We start from the raw sequence: 9447 nt of genomic DNA on the forward strand, positions 1-9447 counted from the left end.
CATGTATATTTGAGGGGTGCGAGGGCTCTTCCACCATTCCAATGGTGGGGGGGGGAGAAAGAGGAAGGAGGTACAAGTGGCCACTCTGGAAAACCTCTAAGATAGCTGTTTTCTTTTAGCTAGGTATTTTCTTATGGGAATCTAATGACATAGCAAGTATAGGCCTGCTAAAATGGCCCTCCACCTCTATCACACTCTGTGTAATAAAATACCAGCACAATGAAGTCTGAAGTATATTATTATTGTGTTATATCCCCATTCACTGTGCACAGTTTTATTCACATAAAGTCCTATTCAGATGTTAAAAATAAAAGGAGTCAATATAAATGTGTAAGCAGAGAGTGTGTTCTAGTCCCGCTTCCACCTGTTGCTATCTCGACTTGAAGGAGAACAATTAGAAGAGAAGACAGCCTGTTACACATAGAACCTATTTCTCAGGTCCCCCAGTCATGTGGAGGTACTCCCCATGTAGCAGACACGTTCCTTGTCAGACATGTAGCGTGGTGGGGTTAGAACTCAGTCCCTGCTCAGGCGTTCAAATTAATCTTTTCTTAAATTCCTTCATATGGCTTTATTCGTATGCGACTTGAAGGGAACTAAATGTCAGAACATTCTCTTGTAACTAATGAGGACAGACATATGACTTAGGGAAGTAGCCATCATGGAAAGTTAGTCATCAAGTTCAATATTGGCTCCATACCAAATGTTTTTGACCCTTGAAGAATACTGATGAGTGCCATTTATGGTGGACTAAACTAAACTAAATTGAGAAACCCATTTTTTAGGTGATCGGTAAGATTTCTGAGCAATCTGCACATCCTTTTGAGCTCCTGATGTTTTATTAAGCTCCTGCTTCAGACCAAAAAGTCATTGCAAACTTACTATTTTCTACAAAAGTTAGAATTTATTAATGGAAACATTTTGGTGTGGAAGGTTGCAAGATCTAGATGTGGGACCTCTAGGAATTAAATAAATTCAGTAGCTTGGGGAGAATGAAAGAAGATAAACAAATAACAAATTTAACAATCAGAGATACTTGTTTTTATAGCGTACAGTGCTTTGGTTCCGGCCCTTACTATATTCAGGGATAACTGCTTTCTTACGGCTTCTTTGTGTGACATTGCCAGTAATGCTTCAATCCAAGAAGCTCATGGGCAGAAGAATTACTTGTATGGGTCCTGTCTATTCATTAGTTATCTAGCCAATATGTTTTCTGCATCTTTGCCATGTGCTATCTTTTGTTTTCTAAACTACACTCTATTAAAAGTGTATGCTTCTGAAGATGAGCATAAGACTAGAACTTGATATTCTCTAGCCAGTTTATTCTCAACTTGTAAAATTGTCAAGGAAAATTACAGGCCTGAGCAGAATGGAGTGTATTAATGAGAAGCCATATTGAACAGGTGTGTTAAAACTGAGTCATGATGACTCAGCAGTGCTGATGCAACCCATGGATGATGCAACTCAGGGATTATGCAACATGTAATCTGAGTGGTTCTGTATATGTATATATGTGTGAGTTGTACAGACAATGTATCCTTCCTGCTTGAGATGACTGCTATGCGTTATGCTGCCAGACTGCTGTAAATATTCTGTAAATACACGTTGGTGGAGGAAATGCTGCTGGAGTGTGCGTAAGTTATTTCTGGACTGCCTGGACCGCGAATTACTCTGCTAAAACCGCGATTTGTGCTAAGAACCGCTAGCAGAAGGTTATGGGCCCAGTGCTGCGCCCTGCGATACCTGCATTGCATCAAGGAAGCTGGTGAGTACCAGTGGGTACCAGAGAGGCAAGAAGGAGTCTAGGGAAGTGAGAGTTCTGCCATTAAGAGCCCAGAAGGGGAAGAAAAATTTGACCCAAATCTGGGAGGCAGTGGAAGACAGGAGGACCTGGCGTGCTCTGGTCCATGGGGTCACAAAGAGTCAGACATGACTTAACGACTAAACAACAACAACAATACTGCTGGCTTGTTGCTTAGCATTTCCTGAGACTCTTTGTGCAATGACTGGGAGAAACTCTATTTAAAGTCACAAGAAAATATTCTGATATTTAGTTCCATTCCATCTGTCTGTTTTCCAGAATTACTAGGCCACAACAATATCTAGCCCAGTATGTTATGAACAGTAGCCTCTTCCAAATGCTACAGATGAAGTACACATTGAGCTATCAACTGCCCATACTTTTCACCTCTAGCTCCATTCCAGTCCCAAATTGCTTAAGATGTAGCAAGATTTTGAGGGACATTGTACAGTACATAATGGTCTTGCAGTAAAAGTGGCACAAAGTGTTTTGAGATTTGTGCTGAGGAGAGTGATTCAGGAGAGCACTGTGTAAAAGGAAACCCAGAGCAGAAGCCCTTTTTTTGTTTCACAAGTTTTGAAATGATCTGTGTTTGTTTTTCATATTTGCTGTGCACAGTTATGTCATGTTCAAGCCTAAGCTCTTCACTGAGGTTACTGGATAGCCCTCAGCATGTCATCACTTTGAAGGGCCTAAATGTTATGGCAGTCCCAGAGTGGACACCCATGCAGTCTTCCAGTGTAATGTTTTTCCCTGTGGTGCTGTATCAGTTAAATACAAGTACTGGGGTAAGTCCTACACAGAAATGAAAACTACATCCTGAAATAAACAGGCCGTTTCAAAAGTATTCAGATGTCTCCTTAAGTGAAATGTGTCATAAGAAGATCTGAAGAGTCACGTTGGATCAGATAAAAGATTCATCTGGTGGAGCCATTTTGTGTCTTCCATACAATAAGTAGTTTCGCCATGGCTACCGTGCACTAAATTGCCTTTAGGAAAATGCAGTTCTGTGCTTCCAGCTGAAAGGATTAAAAAGCCACATATATTTGCTAGAAATGGCTCTTGTGCCAGCACTAATACATTCTCCTGTGTTGGGAAAGGGGATGGCAGCCTAGAATATTCCAGCACATAATCAGCAAGTATAATCTGGAATTGATACAATGATCTGTAAGGCTGAGAGGGGAGAGAAGTAATGTAAAAAACTATGTCAGGCTATTAGATTTGAAAAACTCCATTTAAAAAAATGAAAGCCAGTTTAATACGCTCTATACTATTAGTTTAAATTCACTTGGTAGTCCAATGAAATAGAGCCACTGAATCAACTGTTGAATGGTAAAATCAACAATTACTCTAGCTGGGACTACCAATCACCTAGAATCCATACTTACCACTTTTTTCCCGATTTCATGTCCATACTTTTAAAAATTATGAATGACTACTCTGGGAATGTCTCAGAAGTTTTAAATAATCAAAAATAAAAATAAAAATAAAAGGACAAAAATGTGAATCACAATCTATACTTTAAATCTGAATGTGTGCCTGTTAATCAGAGTGACATAGAAAGCAACAATATACCACTTCAGACCATTGGCCCATTTATTTATTTATTTATTTATTTATTTATTTATTTATTTATTTATTTATTTATTTATTTATTTATTTATTTATTTATTTATTTATTTATTTATTTATGTATGTATGTATGTATGTATGTATGTATGTATGTATTTATTTATTTATTTATTTATTTATTTATTTATTTATTTATTTCTATTTATACCCCGCCTACCTGGTCATTTAGTCCAATAATGTCAACACTGACTGGTAGCAGTTCTTCATGGCTTCAGGAAGGAGTTTTCCCAGGAACTGAACCCAGGACCTTCCACATGCAAAGCATGTACTTTGCCACTGAGATATAGTTTCTTCCTACGGTCATGTTCCCTGGAATATTCTGGAAGCTGTAGTGGGGAGGGAAAATCTTTCTCCCTCTGTGCCAAAATAGCAATGTCTGAGTGCATGCACAGGAACTTGGCCTTTGTTAATGCAAGACAAAGATGCCAATAAGGTTCTGGACATTTTTTGTTACTTAGGTGGAGGGTGCATAATTTCAGTGGTGCTTCAACAGTGTGTATCTGCATACTTGGTGAAGTTTAATAAAATGATTGAGGATGTTTCCCTTTCTGCAAAATTCATTTTATTTTTGTATATATACTAGAATGTTGAAGACCAGGTTTTGAATCTCCACTTAGCCACTGAAACTCACTGGGGGAGTGGAACTGGTAAAGCCACTCCTTAAATGCTTCATTCACCTTGAAAACCCTACCAGGGTTACTGTATGTCAGTTCTGACTTGACAGCATTTTACTTTCTAACTATAGACAGGCTACATAGCACTTTCAGCACACAACAGACTATCATGACTTCAAAAATATTACAGCATGGTTTGTTATTAAATGGAGGGAGTCAATAATCCTCAAACAGACCAACTATGTATCTTTCTCTCTCTTGCATGAATGTCATCATTACTTCCAGTTGTGTTCTGCAGCAGAATGACTTCCGGAATGACTTCTGTTTCATAAAATGTCCTCCTCTCTCTCTCCTGTGTATCTGGAATGACATGTGGAAATTGGCCATGTGCTTTCTCCAGCTTCTGTTCCATGCACTGGTAGCATCACATCCTTTGTGGTTACCATAACATCTTTGGTTCGTGCTGTTTCAATATTTGCCACTGAGCTGACATTTGTTTCTCCTGCTGCTGTCATGTCAGCCACCTACACCACTTGCTTTTGACTGTTGTTATTTCAAGTCTGATATTGAGGTCAGAGCGCCATGTGCAACTTTTCTGTGTGGTTCCTTAGCCCAAAAATCTACCCCTGAGTCAGAAACCACCAGCCCTCAAGTAGCACTACTGTGGTTACCTCCATCTCCTAGCATTTCTTGAATACTTTTCAAAGAGGAAATGAGTAAAGCTGCCAATAGGGTTTCATTAGAACACTCATTTCTCTTCAAAGGTACAAAGCTTGGGTTGGCTTTCAGATAAAACTATAGAATACTATTAAAAAGCAAAGGGATAAATTTGTATTTTAAAGCATATTGTTTGCTAAATTTGCATTGGTAAGACCAACTATTATTACTATATTATTATTTATTTGATTTATATACTGCCCATCTGGCAGCCAAGGCCACACTGGGTGGTTTACAGCAAGTAACACAAAACAACAAATTAGCAAAATAACAAATAACAACATTTATTTATTTATTTATTTATTTATTTATTTATTTATTCATTCATTCATTCATTCATTCATTCATTCATTCATTCTATTTATATCCTGCCTATCTGGTCAATTACGACCACACTCAATACATGGGGAACACAAATCAAAAATCATGAAGTGCAATGTAACACTCTTAATTATAGTGCTGAAGTAAGTAATGAAGTAAGATCAGTATATTAAAGAGAGTGTTTTTGTATGGAAGGACTGTGGGTGAAATTCAGTTTTGACACTCAAAATAAATTCCTAAGCTCAGAGTTCTTTAATACAATAACTACAATTAAAAGCATAGAAAAATACAAAAACATGAAGCATGACAGTATGATAGATGTTATATTATCAAATACGATTGTATCAAGGTGTTATTTGTTCAGAGAAGACGTGTCTAAATAGCCAGGCATTTAGTAGCTTTTGAATGTGCTCAGTGAAGGGCCCAGGAGGACTTCAGGTGGAAGAGTTACATAATTGTGGTGCTACCACTGAGAAGGCCTGATTTCTAGTGGTTGCTTTCCTGGGTCAGAACTCTCAGCCTCCCTGCTTGCAATGATCTTATAGGATGAGCAGACCTAACTGGAAGGAGACACTCGGCCAGATATCGAGGTCCCAAACCGTTTAGGGCCTTATAGGTTAATAATACCATCACCTTGAAACAGGTAGCCAGTGTAAGGTGGCCAGGGTGGGGGAGATATGTTGGCATTTTCTAACCTTGCTCAGAAGTCTGGCTGCCACATTCTGGACCCACTGCAGTATCCATAGCAGTCTCAAGGGCAGCCCCATGTAGAGGGCATTGCAGTAGTCTAATCTTGAGACTACCTGTGCATGGACCAGCATCGTGAGGGACCCAGTGTCTGTTTTAGTTGGGACTAACAACTGGATTTAATCCATTATACTATCATAGGCATCCTTCAGTCTCGAGAGACTATGGTAACATGCTCTGAATTGAGGAGTGTCCCCTCCAGAGCATGAAGCCTGGGTAAAGTAATATGGAAGATAGACTGTTCCCCAAACAGCAGATCCCCCCCCTCTCCACGTTGCTGAAATGGTCCAATGGAAAGGTAAGAGCCAATACAACTGGTTCCAGCAATGTCGCAGGAGTTGGCAGAAAGAAGCGAACTGCCTTCGGGACTCCAGCTCCAGATTTTGCCTCTAGGTTAACTCCTGAAGCCTTTTCCATGAGTGGATATAGCCACAAGGCAGTGGAGGTTTAAAATCTGAGTTTTCCTTCTCCTAGATGGGCTGCCTTCCATGGCTGACAAGCCCCACCTACCCGGTCCATTATACTATGGATACATTATACTATGCTACATATATAATATATGATTTTGTGGGTACCATATCATGTATGTTTAGTGTATAGAAAGATAAAGTGGCACTGTACCCTGTCAGGCATTTGTAGCCTGTGCATGTTATCTGGCTGGGTAAGTTCTATTGTAAGATAAATTGAAACAACGAGTTGTCATAGCAAAGGCACAGGCAAATGGCTAATCAGGGTCTGCTGGTATTTATTCTTTGTTGTTGTTGTTTGTTTTGTTTTGTTTAAATGCTACCTTTCTCCCAGACGGCATCTTACAATACAAATAAAAAAAAGCAAATTAAGATATAATCTTATAAACACTAAAATAGAATTTAATTCATTATGTTATTAAAATACAATTACTGTTCAAAACAAATCATAATCTCTGGATTTGAATTTTAATACAAGTTGCCTTAAAAAGAACAAAGCAGCATCTTATGATACGTCCAGTATTTCCAGCAGCAATGTAACACTCTGCCATGCATTGCACACTCTTAATTATAGTGCTGAAGTAAGTAATGAAGTAAGATCAGCATATTAAAGAGAGTGTTTTTGTATGGAAGGACTGTGGGTGCAATTCAGTTTTGACACTCAAAATAAATTCCTAAGCTCAGAGTTCTTTAATTCTTCTTGTAAGTTTTTTTCAGAGGGTTCTGATTGGTAAATCCTGGGGCTCTAGTAAACAGATAGACCAGCTCTGCAACTCTGAAGTGGGTTGTGGAGACTTATTGTCAGACAATCCTCAATTGAATGTCAAGAAACAGTTGAGATCTAGACTGCCTAATTATCTTTCCACTTTTTTTGTAAAACATTAATCCACCAACTCCTTGTTTATGTAGATGAAAGGGATTATAAAATAATGTATGCTTACTGGAGGAAGGAAATACAATACATAATCATTCATAGTGCAACTCTACACATGCTTACCTAGATAAAAGCCCACTAAAGCCTCTGGAGCTTAGTCTCACCAAAGTGCTCCTAGGTTTGCAGCTTTAGGTTGAATGAAACATTGCAGATTTAAGTGGAGTGAAAAATAATTATTTAAACAAAAGAAAATCAGTTTGATTGGATTCAAGATGCATGTGTGTGTAATCTGTGAATATAAAGCAAACAAGTGAGGATGATGGAGGAGGCTGAGGACAACAACAGTGATTATTTTGTGGATTTGTTTTTGTCTCTGTTTTTCTGACCTTTACAATGACTTTAATTTCAATGCAAATCATCTGGGTAGGTGGTGGATCCCTGAGATCATCATACTATGATGGTATAAGTCTTGATGTTAGAAAAGATGGCATCAGTTGTCATTATCCAAAATGTGCTCTTTTTCAAGAAAATAAATAATTGTTATGAGTATTACAACATTTCCAGAAAATAAATCATTACTATGAGCACTACGTGTACCAACCCTGGTGAGATCTTTACTTGTGGAAAATAAATAAATAAGCAGAAGTGAATTCATACTGAAGAGAACTGTGCATAACATGTGCCAGCTACAAATTCCATTTTGAGCTGAAACTGATCAAATCATGGGGCTTTATGGGTTTTACCATTAAAATGAAATCTGACGTCAGTGAGGAGTTGCATAATTGGATATGGTCAAATGTGGGCTGCCCTGAGAGCTTGTGACTGGGGCAACCCACCTAATATTTTGTGATCAATTCAACCCAACTTTTTTCCCCACAAGCAGTCTCTACTCATGTGTTCATAGCAAAAGAGGTTGATTTAAGTGCTTCTGTCCACCCTTTATGAAAGATAGGATTCCTTCCAGCTCTGCAGTTGTAATGTTCTTCTCCGTGTTTTTCTCTGTGATTCTGAAATGGAAAATATTATACTTCCCCCCTAAAAGCACCCAAAAGGGTTAGAAAGATACAGTTAAGTTGAAAGTTTCAAGGTACTGAGGGTGACTCATGACCCACCTTCAGAAATGACCCATCTTTGAAATATCATTTGCTTAATACAATTAATTTACTTCTGCACTGAATCTAAACCTAATATAATATCAAAATTGATCTACTGTTGGGCCTTTGTAGGTCAATGGTTTAGGTATCTGACTGTGCAGCCAAAATTTGGGAATTCTATTTCCCATTCTGCCTCCTGTTAGTAGAGCCAGCCTGTGTGGCCCTGGGCAAGCTGCACAGTCCCATGGCGAGTCCAGAAGAAGGGAAGGGTAAACCTGAGTACTCTCTCCCTGAAAAACCCTGAAAAAGAGTTGCCATGTCAGAATTGACTTGAAGGCATATCATTACTTCTTCTTTTTCTTCTATAAGAAATGTAGGGGGAAAAACCTGTCTGTAAAGTAGATGTCATTTCAAAATAGAACAATAGAAGCCAATAACCTCTTGGACTATTTTGAAATGTTAGCAGTTTGAGTGCCATAAGAAAGAGGAATAATTAAAAACACAATATTATTGTTACATCCTCCCCAAAAAGAATTATTAGTAAAGGCAGGAAATGTTCTGGATAAATGCAAACAGATTGGCATCAAAGCATACCAGAAAGGTTTCATTAGTTGGTGGTTGAAAGCTACCTAGGAGGCGAGCAATGGTAGCTCTTTGCGGCTAGAAGTAGCAAAATGGAAAATGGTTTCTGGAGAATAAATATTAGAAATCTTCCTAGCTGCAAGGTTGGCAGTTGGGTGGGAAGCAAACTACTTTAAGAGATATCAGGCAAAATCCAAAGAAACAAAGCAAAACAAAAGACAAAAACATGTGGCACCTTAAAGACTAACTATTATATTTTAATGTAAGCAGTTGTGTCCCCAAAAGTGGATGTAGACATGTCTACAAAAGCCTATATTAAAATATAATAGTTAGTCTTTAAGGTGCCACATGTTTTTGTCTTTTGTTTCTTTGGATTTTGCCTGATATGCTTACCCAGACTAACAGGGCTACCTCTTCTAAAACTACTTTAAGAGATGGGATTAGTGAGCACTGTTCAAATTGTGAGTTATGCTATCAAGAAATCATTCATTAGACATTATTATAATGAATAATGCTTGAAAACATGCTGATTCAATAATGACTCTCTAGTACAATAACCAAACACGTTTATATGCAAAAGTCATGAGTACTCTGTTAT

Source organism: Pogona vitticeps, chromosome 1 (assembly GCF_051106095.1).
Source record: "Pogona vitticeps strain Pit_001003342236 chromosome 1, PviZW2.1, whole genome shotgun sequence".
Classification (NCBI taxonomy): domain Eukaryota; kingdom Metazoa; phylum Chordata; class Lepidosauria; order Squamata; family Agamidae; genus Pogona; species Pogona vitticeps.